The following is a 12,057-nucleotide window of genomic DNA, read 5'->3' as shown; positions in this document are numbered from 1 at the left end:
CAAGGACTTTCTAGGTTTTCTAGTCCAGTGCCCTTCTTTGAAAAAAAGAAACTAGGGCAGGCCAAACATGGTTTTAGGGGCTTTGAAACATCTGCATCCAGGCAACAAACTCACACAGGCTCAAATGGTTCGCTTATATGGTAGACTAATAGAAGTCTTTGAGAAAGGACTTGTAGTAAAAATGAAATATACCCTTGGTATGAGCTATAGAGGTTACTTAGTGAAGGAATTAGCAGCTGGAAAGACCTCTCTTTGGTTTGCTTTGCCAACTTTGGATAAATATTTGATAACAACTTTTAATTGTCCACTTGTTTAAATACAGTAGCTACAAACTGGATTAGGTGCCACTAATGCTCAAGTAAAAACAGCGATGGAGAGTAGATTGCCAGGGATGCCAGAAACTGAATTTTGAGTGCCACTAGTAAGGCAGTGATTTGTTAAGAGTCTCATTAAATCGGACTTAAAGAGCTTGGTTTATATGCTTCCTTTTAAAAATCCATGACTTAGTAAAGCCGTGGACCTAGTGTTTTTTCCTATTTTGTTCAACAAATATCTACCAATCACCTTTTATGTATAAGGTCCCGCCTTAAGTGGGAACACAGAATTGAAAAATGATACAATCCCTGACCTTGGGTTATAAACACCTTACTGAGAGAGGAGTGTGATGTATACGTGTAAGGATAATTCAAGGCAAAATGAGATAGAGGGAAGGGAGAGAACACTTCAGCCTGGACCATTGATGATCCGTGAAGGAGGTGACACTTGGGTGAAGCTTTGACTGAAGAAAAAGATTTCAACAGGCAGAGAGGAGGGAGGCAAGAGTGCTAGGCATAGGGGGTGGATGGCTTGTCCTATGCAGGGAGGAAAAAAATGACGTGCTTCATGAAGGGAGCAACTGACTGGAATACTTGAAGGGGGAGGAATGTGAGATAAGGCTGGAATGGTAGAGGAGAGGCCCAAATGCTAGACTCAGGAGTTTGCATGGTCTTCTTTGGCAGTAGGGGAAAACTAGAGGTGTTGTCATCTCTAGTGACAGGTTGAGTTGAAGGTAGGACATCAAGGTGATGGACTGAAGATTGAGAGTTATCTGCAGAGAGGCAATAATTAAACTATGGGAATGGATTGAATCACTAAGAGAAAATATAGCAAAAGTGGGCCAAGAACAGTGCTTTGGGGGACACCCACATTTAGTAGGGACCAAATCGATGAGCCAGAGAACCTGCTCTCTGTTCTATCCACTTACAATTCCCTTTTTCCCAATAAATATTTCCATGTTTGGAGTTGGTTGCATACTAGGGCCAAGGTCTCCAAACCAGCTTAGAACCATGTCACTTTGTTATGTAATAGTGAGGTCGTTATTTAATTAGCTAATTTATAGCAACGCTGTCTCAGCAAACAGCTTTCTATTGATAACTGAGCTGTTTGCCCAAGGATTGAGCTTTACACAGTCCTAAAAATTACTGGGGATGTACAAAGGGAAAGGAGGGGCAGACAGAAAAGAGGTGACTTAAAGCTTGGGGAGGATGTTTAACATTCTTGAGAGAAGAGTCCAGATGTTAAGCTATCTGTCAATTAAAGGGAGTTCTTCATTCGTTTCTCCCATCTCTCTTCCTAGTGCCATTGAATAGCCATTAGCTTATCGTTATGAGACCTTCAGCCTCCCTGCTCTTCAGAGATCTACAACATATACTCAGCAATCAGTCTCCTTGATTTAAACCTTTGGCATTTCTGGGTTGAGTGCACCAAGTGGTAGCATTTCATTAGAAAACCTCCCTTTTCAAGAAGGACCTGCTGAGCTTGTTGCCTGGGTGATGATCATAATTAAAGAGACTGATTGGTTTCCTGTTTATAGTCTCCTGGCCCAGCCTCCCCTTCTGGAAGATCATCCTGTCATTAACTGGAAAATGAAAGCTGGTTTCCTTATCTCCTCAGTGCAGCTGTTTTGTACCCTGCCAGGCAAGCTTGCTTCAGATGATTGCTTCCTTGATGGAAATAGGTTGCTTTTCTAAAGTCCTTTATGATTATAAAGCACTCTCTTCACAACTTTGTGTGCTAGGTATTGCAGGTATTCCCATTTTTCAGATGCAGAAACTAAGGCTCAGAGATGAAACGAGATTTGTCCAGGATCATATGGCTGGAGCCAGATCTTCATAGGACTTCATTAGAACTAGAATGCTAGAGGTCATCTAGTCTAATCTGCTCCTTTTATGGATGAGGAAACTGAAGACCCGACAGTCCCAAGTGACCTGTATAGGGAGCAGGAACAGAACCAGATTATATTGCAGGGGCTCCAACTTCAGGTTCCAGGTTCTCTCCATTATACTGAATAAAGGAGAAATCACCTTTCACAAGGGATCACAGCATCCTTGATAGAGAGAGGGGCAGCTTAGTTGGGCCATGAAGAGCTTCATAGGAAGGGAGAGATTTCTTCATGGGTTAACCATCAATTTCCCAACTATTGTTAATGTAGATTATGTGCATTTTTTGCTGTCATATAATGTCTATAAACATCTTTTAAGAAATCTTTCCTTTTTAAATTCCTTAGAGTATATATCTAATATTGGAGTTAGTTCAATCAAAGGGTATTTGTCACTTTTATAATATTTGTTGAGTAACAACAGATTGCTCTCTTGAAGACTGCAGTAATTTAATTTACATTGTCCCCAGCAATGTACAACTGTCTGTTTCCCCAGGCTCTGCCAACATACTTTTATTTTTATTATTTTTGTTTTCAAGCTTTATAATTTTTGTACCACATTGTGTTTGTGTTAGAAGCATATCCTGTGTATAAGTTGAGTGGTGCCATGGATGTGGAGTCAGAGGACCTGAGTTAGAATCTCAGCTCTACTACCCATGTGGCCTTGAACAAGTCATTTAAGTCACTTTGGACTTCAGTTTCCTCATGTGTAAAATTAGTGGTTTAGACAAAATCTCTCAATTTCTTTCCAGCTTCCCTAAAGGTAGTAAGATCCTCTGGGTGTAAGGTACTTCACCAGGATAAGCAGGTCCTGTTTGTAGGCATGTGCTACTTCCAACAAGCCCAGGAACACTCCAGTATCTCATTGAGTGCTACAGCCTCTTCAGAGATTAGCTAATAATCCAGACTAGAAAAAACATAGGAAGGAAGAATGTGTGCTATTCTGGAGTGAATCCTCACATTCTCATCCCTTCAGGTGCTCCTTGTGGTGGTGAAGATGGTGGCCTCTCCATTCTCACCTTTATCTTTGTGGGATGTGTGGGTGTGAGTGTGGGTGTGGGGATGTGTGTGTCCCAGGAGTGGACTCCTACTGGCTTAGGTTACCTCCTCTTCTGATTTAATAGTCAGTCACCCACCTTTCTGATCATAATTTCCTAGATTGCATTTAGGAAATTGTACAGTATTTTCAGTTATCCCAGCCTCCTCTTTGACAAAAGCTAACTTCTCTTGTGTTTTTGTCTTTATTTTTTTAAATAATTTTTTTCAGTTAAGGGAAGTCCGCCTTCTCATTCCCCATCCCCATCAAGGAAAAAAAAAACCCATCTATACATCTGTTACAAAAAGGTATAGTCTAAGCAAAACAAATTCCCACATTGGCCATGTCCAGAAAGTGTTAATCTGCACTCCGAGTCATCACCTCGCTATCTGGAGGTGAGCACCATGTTTCATCATGAGTATTCTGGAATTATGTACAACTTGTCTTGTTAACATCTGTTGCATTCTCATGGTAATGCTAGTAATCCCCGTCATGAATTTTGCCCTTCAACCAAGCTGGATTACTTAGTATTCTTTATACACAACATTCCATATCCCACCTCCATGCCTTTGCCTTGGCTTTGCCCCTCATACCTCTTTTCTCTTCACATCCAGCCCTTGGAACTCCTAGCTCCCTTCAAGGCTTAGCTTAAATATTATCTTATTCAGAAAGCTTTTCCTGATTCTTTTTCCTGGTTGCAAGGCAGCTAGCCTTGCAGTGTTTAGAGACTTGGGTCAGGGTCAGGAAAACTTGTGTTCAAATCCACACCTGCTAGCTCTGTGACCCAGGGCAAGTCACTTAACCTCTGTTTGCCTCAGTTTCCTCAGCTGTAAAATGGGGATAACAATAACACCTACCACTCAGGGTTGTTGTGAAGATCAAATGAGGTATTTGTAAAAAGTACTTAGCATAGTGCCTGGCACATAGTAGGTGCTATATAAATGCTTATTTCCTTCCCTTCTTCCCCTTATTCCCTAGGTTGTTATTGCTCACCCTCCCCCTCAAAAACTGTGTCTTTTTTATACGTCTGTTATTTATCTGTGAACATAATCCCCCATACCCAGTAGAATGTAAAGTCTTTATAAGAGCCTGGACTGTCTGACTTTTGTCTTTGTATCTCCAGTGACTAACACATAGTAAGTACTTAATAAATTGATGAAACAACATCCTAATTACTTTTCCTTAATTTAGTTTTAGGCTGACCTGACTTGTCACTTCACAAATTCACTGAAAATATTTATCCATTTTCTCTTATCCACGTTGTTGCCCAGCAAATATTGCAATTTAATGTAGAAAAAGCACTTATGATACATCCTCATCTTCCAGTTCTTTTAGGTCTAGTGTAAATCCTAGTCAGTGTCCTCCTGAACTTTCTTGTCTTTATGAGGACAATAGTTATAACTTGAACCATTTTTTAAAATTTTTTTTTGTTTTTGTTTTTTGGCAGGGCAGTTGGGGTTAAGTGACTTGCCCAAGGTCACACAGCTAGTACATGTGTCAGGTGTCTGAGGCCACATTTGAACTCAGGTCCCCCTGACTCCAGGGCCAGTGCTGTACTCACTGCAGCACCTAGCTGCCCCATAACTTGAACCATTTAACACAATTGAAATAATCTCCTGTGTTGCAGTCCTGTTTCTGTCGGTAGCTAGCCTTCCATGTCTTCCTTCTGTTCATTGATTTCCTCTTTGTAAAATAAAGTTGTTAGATTAGGGTGCTGGATGTGGAGTCAGAAGCTAAGTTTCAGACTCTGAATTAGCTAGGTCTCTTTCTTGATAAAGTAGGTGTGGTAATAAGACATACATTACTCTCTCTCCTCCAAGGGCAGTTGTAAGGGAGTAGTTTTAACTCATGGGCACCATCCGTCTTTATGTAAACGTTGTGTGATGGAGGCAGCCGAATGGAAACTGAGTAACAGAGCTGCCTGTAGCCTCTCTGGCCTCTGGGGACTCTCACCACCAAAGGCTGTGGTCAGCAAGAGGTGACGTTTTGATCCGTTCAACTCCTAAACAGTCTGCTAAGATTCAGAAGGTTGGTGATGTTGCTGAGAGGAAAGAATAATCCCCGTTGTGAAATCTTCCCGAATAGCTAGCATTTATCTAGTGTTCGTTAAGGTCTGAAAAGAGCATTACATGTGTTTATCTTTTGTGATCCTCACAGCAGCCCTGGGAGGCTGGTGCTATTACTGTCCTCATTTTACAGATGAGGACACTGAGGCCCAGGGTCACATAGCTAGTATGTATCCGAAGCTAGATTTTAATTCACGTCTTCCTGGCTCCAACACTAGCTCTCTATACACTATGCCAAGCTGCCTCATAAAATCTAATACTAGGTGATTTCTGAGGTCTCCGTAATATAAATAAGAAACAGCTTGGTACAGAGGCAAAAACACAAGATTTGGGGTCAGAGCATCTGGCTTTTAATGCTACTTCTGCCACCCACTAACTTTCTAATCTTGAACAAGTTTGCTTTGTCCTCTTTAGGTATAGGTGTTTCTTCTTCATAAAATGAGAAAATTGAGCTGGAGCTGGAAGCAACTTCAGAGACTCAGAGATCATCATCTCAATTCTGAAATTCTGTAGTGTTTCTCCCCACTACCATCCCTCTCTTCCCTCCTCCCCCAAGAATCTTGGTCCCATCAGTGGCAAGATAATCTCCACAAAGTCTGTCTCATATGCCCCTATAATATGTTTATGAGAAGAAATGTAAGAAAAAGAGTCTATTTCCTAAACAGACTTTGGCTAAAATTCCCAGTGTTTTGCTGAATCCCATGAAAACAGAAAGTTACATTAAAAGAAAGGGGGACTATTGAATCCTGAGGGCCATATTAAATTCCAACATTGAGGATCTTTGGAACATGGATGGACTGGGATATGCTGATAGCAGGGAGGAGGGTCATGGATAACACTGGGACTTGGAAATGGGCTTTGTATCCATCCATCTTCCCTCTCCACCTTATCTTTCTAAGAATTTTGCTTTGTTGAAGTTGGAAACAAGATGGGCTCACGTAAGCCAGTAGTAGAAAGGAAAGGAAAGTCATACTGAGTTTCTTAGTGAGGAAAATGGAGCTGGTTTTTTTTTTTTTAATGCTATAGAAACTTCAAAACTTATTCAGAAAGTTTTACAACTTGACAGCAAAGCATTTGAACACTTCTGTTTCTCTTCTCCCAAACCTCACCTCATCTCCCTTCTCAAAATGATTTTTGATACCCAAGTATTATATTTCAGTGTCAGGTTTTGTTTCTTCTGAACTTTGAAAAGTTCCATTGTATACTCGCTTATCCCACTGAGTTTCTTCCCTATTAGAGGAGGCCTGGTTGTTAAGGTCATTCACCCCTCATTTGCAGACCAATGTGCTTTCGTCATTACTGGACTATTGTAATCCCTACCAGAAGCAGTCCCCAAAATGAGATGCTCTTTCTATTGACTGAGAGAACCCAGGCTCCCTAACAAGTAAGGTGGAGGAGCTATTGTCAGTCCCAAGCCTGATGGGCCAGAGTTCTACTTTGGGATTCCAATTCCCACCTCATTATGGGTTATGGTGGGGAGAAATATCTATAGTTCAAAACTGGCTTTAGAGGAATTAGTTTGAGTCATAGACCCTGGCTAGGTTGCTCACGTGTTTTTTGTTTTGTTTGTTTGTTTGTTGTTCTTTTGCAAGATAATCAGGGTTGAGAGACTTGCCCAGGGTCACACATCTATTAAGTGTCAAATGTCTTGAGGCTGGATTTGAACTCAGGTCCTCGACTGTCTGCTTGACTGTCCACTGTGCCCCCTAGCTGCCCCAGTTGCCAACCATATTAATTCACCAAAGAACCACTAATGGAGGCAGAAACTGCTAGGCAGCCCATGTTTGATGTGATTTGAATATACTTTGGATCCATTCTCTCATCCTGACCCCATAGTCTGGAAATTTTCTTTGCTAATTGTGCCTTACATAGATTGAAAATAAGCTGGACCTGCATATGCAGTGATGGAAGGGAAGCTGGTCCTATTCTATTTTATTGTCACGTGTTCTTGGACAATCAACAAGGATGTATTAAGTTTCTATGGTGCCAGGTCCTCTGCTAGGGATACAAAGACAAAGTAAAGGCCACACCCTCAATCATTCAGCGAGGATTTATTAATGCTTGAACAGTTCATTAATGTCGGCACTAGGTGAGAGACACACTGGGGATGTAAATACAGTGAACGAAAGAATGCCTCCGCCCCAGGAGCTCCCATCCTAATGATGCCTGCCTGACTTTACTCTAATTCCTGTTTGCTCCACATGTACCAGCATGTGGTACAGGAGTCTAATTTTTTCAGAAATGTTTGGGATCTTGAGAGCCTCTCTCCTGCCATCCCTCACCAAGCTCAACAGTTACTCCATGAGGAAACCTCTTTCCCACTAAATGAAGAGAATTTGCCTCCCAGAAACAGTTTAGGCTAAAGGGTGTTTTTAGACCTAATAGTTATAAAAGGCGGCCCTAGTGTATAGACTGAGCCCCTGACTCAGGTTTGAGACCCTGTGTAGATCTGGTCAGCCTGTTCACCAGTGCTTGGAATGCTTAAGATCTAAAACACCTGTGCCTCTGCACAGCCTTTTCCCAGATCTGTAACATACCCTCTCCTTGCCTAGAATTCCTAACTTCCTTCAGAGCTCAGTTCAAAAGCCAACCACTTCCTCTTCCTCTTCTGTAAGGTCCTTCTTGTTTAGTGTAAACCCCCAGCCACCCAGCCCCTATTATGTTTATTGCGTATCTACTTACATAGATACAGTTTGGTACCCCTGATAGAAAGTGTGCTCCTTGTTGCCAGCGACAGCTTTATTTTTGTATTTGGGTCTCTAGCTCTTACCATTGTGCCTGGCAAATAGGAGGTGCTTAATAAATGCTTGCTGATTCATTTTTTTAAATAAATGATTATGGCCTGAGGACTTCTGTCATCCCTCTTAAAGAAAGGTTCCAGACCAACATGAAGTATAAAATCAAAATTCCAAGCTCAACACTGTAGAATGTAACATATGAGTGTTAGTATAGAGTACTGACCTTACCAGGAGGGATATAAAAAATTTAGATGATAGAATCCCTGTCCTCATAGAATTCAGTCTAGGGCAGGGATTTTTAACCTGGGGTCCATGAATTTGTTTTTGTTTGTTTGCTTTTTAATATTTTTAAATTATATTTCAATAAAATTAATTTCTTTTATAGTCCTAAGTGTTTGTGCATTTTAAAACCTTATTCTGAGAATAGGTCCCAACTAAAATCTCACCTTCTACTGGAAGCCTTTCCCAAAAACTCTTTAATTTCTCTTAATTGTTTCACTATTTATCCTGTATATCGCTTGATCATACATATTTGTTTGCCTGTTGTCTCTCTCATTAGATTGTAAACTCCTTGAAGGCAGGGACTATCTTTTGCCTCTTTTTTGTATCCCAGTGCTCTAGCACAGTAACTGAGAAGAGGTTCTTAGCCCTCACTAGACTGCCAAAGGGGTCCATGATGCAAAAAAAGAGCTGTTGATCTAGGCCAGTGCTTCTTGAACTGTAGGTTGCAACTCCATACGGGGTTGTGAAAAATTTGGCAACAGTAAAAGGCTTCTGAATGCACAACAACCAAGAATTAATTAAAGATCAAACGCGTAATGAATTCTAGGTGTTTCTGGCAGCACTTTGCCCATCTCACAACTTCATTGCAGCCTTGGTTCTGAACACAAAGCATGCACACTTTGCACTATGCATGCCCTCAGGCCAGGCATAACCAGCAGATACTGCCTAACCACAAAAAGGGGGTCATGAGTGGAAAAAATATAAAAAGCCCTACTCTAAAACATACCTGACAAGTAGTTACCCAGCATTTGGATAAAGTTCTCTAGTCAAAGAACACCCTGCTACCTTTGAAAATAGTCTCTTTCATTCTTGAAAACTCTAATTTTTAGGAAGCTTTTCTTTATGTCAATGCAAAAATCTATTTCACTGTAATCTCCTGCCGTTGATGCTAGTTCTGTCCTATGGAACTAGGCAGGATAAATCTATCCTTTTTCCATGCCTTCAGCTAATCAAAGAAGGCTAACATCTTCTCCAAATGAAGCATCTCTGGTTCCTTCAACCAACCCTCACATGGTATGGTTTTGAAGCCCTTTCCTGTTTTGGTTGTCATCCTCTGGGTCCTTTCTGGATTATTTGTTTTCTTAAACGAGTACCCAGAACTGAATGTAATATTCCAAATGTGATATGACCAGGGAAAAAGACAGGGAAACTCCTCACTCCCTTATTGTGGACACTCTGCTGTAGCCCAAGATATCTTTCATCAGGCTGCTATTTTATACTGATGATTCATACTCTGTTTTCTGTCCCCTAAACTCTCAGATCTTTTTCAGATGAATTATCTGGATATACCTTCCCCTCCTGGTTTGTTGTTGGTCATTCATTTCAGTTGTGTCTGACAAATGACCCCATTTGGAGTTTTCTTGGCAAAGATACTGGAGTGCTTTGCCATTTCCTTCTCCAGCTCATTTTATAGATGAGGAAACTGAGACATACAGGGTTAAGTGACATACCCAGGGTCACACAACTAGCTAGTAAGTGTCAGAGGTCAGATTTGAATTCAGAAAGATGAGTCTAGCTGACTCCATGCCCAGGTGTACATGATGACTTAAAAAATATCTGGGTAGTTTTTTGTTTTCTTTTTTTAATGTAAGATCCTTGAAGACAATGGGCTATTTGGGGTTTTTTTTAAGATAATAATGTGGGGGGGCGGCTAGGTGGTGTAGGGGTGGCTAGGTGGTGCAGTGAGTAGAGAACTGGCCCTGGAGTCAGGAGGACCTGAGTTCAAATCCAGCCTCAGACACTTGACACATATACCAGCTGTGTGACCTTGGGCAAGTCACTTAACCCCAACTGCCCTGCCAAAAAGCAAAAAAAAAAAAAAAATTATCTACATAGGATTGGGAAAAAATAAAATAAAAAAAAAAGATAATAATGTGGGTTTTTAAAAACATTCTTTAAAAAAATAATATGCTGAGCCCCCAAAAATGAATAATTTCAGTATATTTGGTCTATTGCTCAAACCCGTCCAGGATCTTTTTTGGATCCTGACTTTTTCATTAAATATGTTACCTCTCTTTGCCACGTTTGTGTCTGCAGATTTGCTGAGTGTGCCACCTAAATTGTGCCATCTAAATTATATCAGAATATAGGCTTCTTGAGGGCAAGAACAGGTTTTGCCTCTTTTAAATCCCCAGCTCACTTAAGCCTAGTGCCTGGAACATAGTAAGTGCTTGATAAATACTTGTTGATTGATGGTAAACAGCACAAGATAGGAATGGAACATTCTGATGGAAACTTCCCTCCAAATTGATAACCATCTATTAATAATTACTTTGGGGAACACTCAGCCCAATCCAGACCCACCTGCCTAGACTACGTTTCCCTGACCACAAAGGCTAGCTGGAGAGCATGATTTTCCCCTCCCCCCACCATTTTACAGCTAAAGAAACTGAGGTCTAGAGAAATGATGAAGCTCATTTAAGGTCTAGATAGCGGTACCTGAATAGTGGAAGAAAGTGGATTTCTACCACCAAGCTGAATCAAGGAGGCCTCCTTGGCTGGTGACATAGGCACAGACACAGATCTAAAAGGAGCCTTTCTGATAATGTTTCTTCCTTTGGACCTTGTTTTGAGGTATTGTTTTTCATTTAAGTGATGTTTTCAGTGTGAATTCCTCCCTTGTGATCATAACTCCCCTTCCTGGATCCTCCAGTGAAGTCATAAGCCAGTATTTGTGAGAGTCCCCCTGTTGCCATGGTGATGAAAATAGTCATATAATCACCCGTCTAACTCCCCTTGTCAGCTCTGTGCCAAGGCAAGCAGAGGAACAGCCATCCTGGGTAGATCTGGATCTCGGTCATGAAAAAGCGACTGTCAGGTAGTGAAACTCAGTAGGCAATATGGCAGCCTTTTGTTACCCATCTGTATGTACTGAATAACCATTAGTCATTTAGGAGTGTCCAGAGAATATCACCAAGCTTCCTCTCTTTTATATTAGGTTGACTTGCACTGTGCCCAGTGTGGCTGTGAGTTTGACACATTCTAAGAACTTGGTAGTGTTCTGTCTTCCCAGGGAGGTCCCAGCCCAGCCTGCTGGAGAGTCAGTCTTCACCTCTGCTCCACCATAGCCTCATTGGGTGTTAGCAACTCTTTTGGATGTCCTTCACGTTATTGTACTCCATTGGCAAAATATCTTTCGTTCCTATCTGCCCAGTCTTTTCACTTTCTATTTTTAATCTCACAAGTTCATTTTTAAATCCCTGGAGCCTTGAGACTGCCATAAAAGCCATAGAATTGCAGGACTCCAAAGCTGGAAGGCATTCTGGTCCAACCTGTAAAACTAGAAGTCTCCTCTAAAGCATAGCTACAAGTAGTAGTCCAGTCTTTGAAAACTTCCAATTCAAGGGAACCTACTCCCTCCAGGCAATTCAGTCTGCATTTGTATAATTCTAACTGTAGGAAGCTTTTCAGGGCAGACCAAGCCTAAACCTGCCTCTGCGCCTTTCTCTTACCCTCCACCCTTCATTGCTCCTTGTTTTGTTCTTTGGAGCCAGGGAGAACATGACTGATCCCTCTCCTGTGTGATCATATCCCCACCGAGTCTTTTCCTGCTAGACATCCCCAGGACCTTCTACTCGTTCCTCTCTCATATGGACTCAAGGCCCTTCGTCATCCTGATCCATGCTTCTGGATAGTCTCTATCTTTTATCATTGTCCTTCTTTAAATACTGTACCCGTAGTAGTGGTGGAAGTAGTAGCAGCAGTAGCACTTAGCCCTTTGTATGTGGCAGGCATTGC

At 41.4% G+C, this 12,057-nt stretch overlaps 1 protein-coding gene across 2 annotated transcripts in view; it reads left to right on the top strand.

Moving 5' to 3' along the window:
* Window positions 1–12,057, top strand: part of KPNA6 (karyopherin subunit alpha 6) — a 56,820-nt gene that overhangs the window by 17,525 nt on the left and 27,238 nt on the right. The window lies entirely within an intron of this gene.

Source organism: Trichosurus vulpecula, chromosome 2, assembly GCF_011100635.1.
Source record: "Trichosurus vulpecula isolate mTriVul1 chromosome 2, mTriVul1.pri, whole genome shotgun sequence".
In the NCBI taxonomy this organism is placed as follows: domain Eukaryota; kingdom Metazoa; phylum Chordata; class Mammalia; order Diprotodontia; family Phalangeridae; genus Trichosurus; species Trichosurus vulpecula.
Note: the sequence above shows the minus strand (reverse complement) of the source record. Positions and strands in the feature narration are given on the sequence as shown.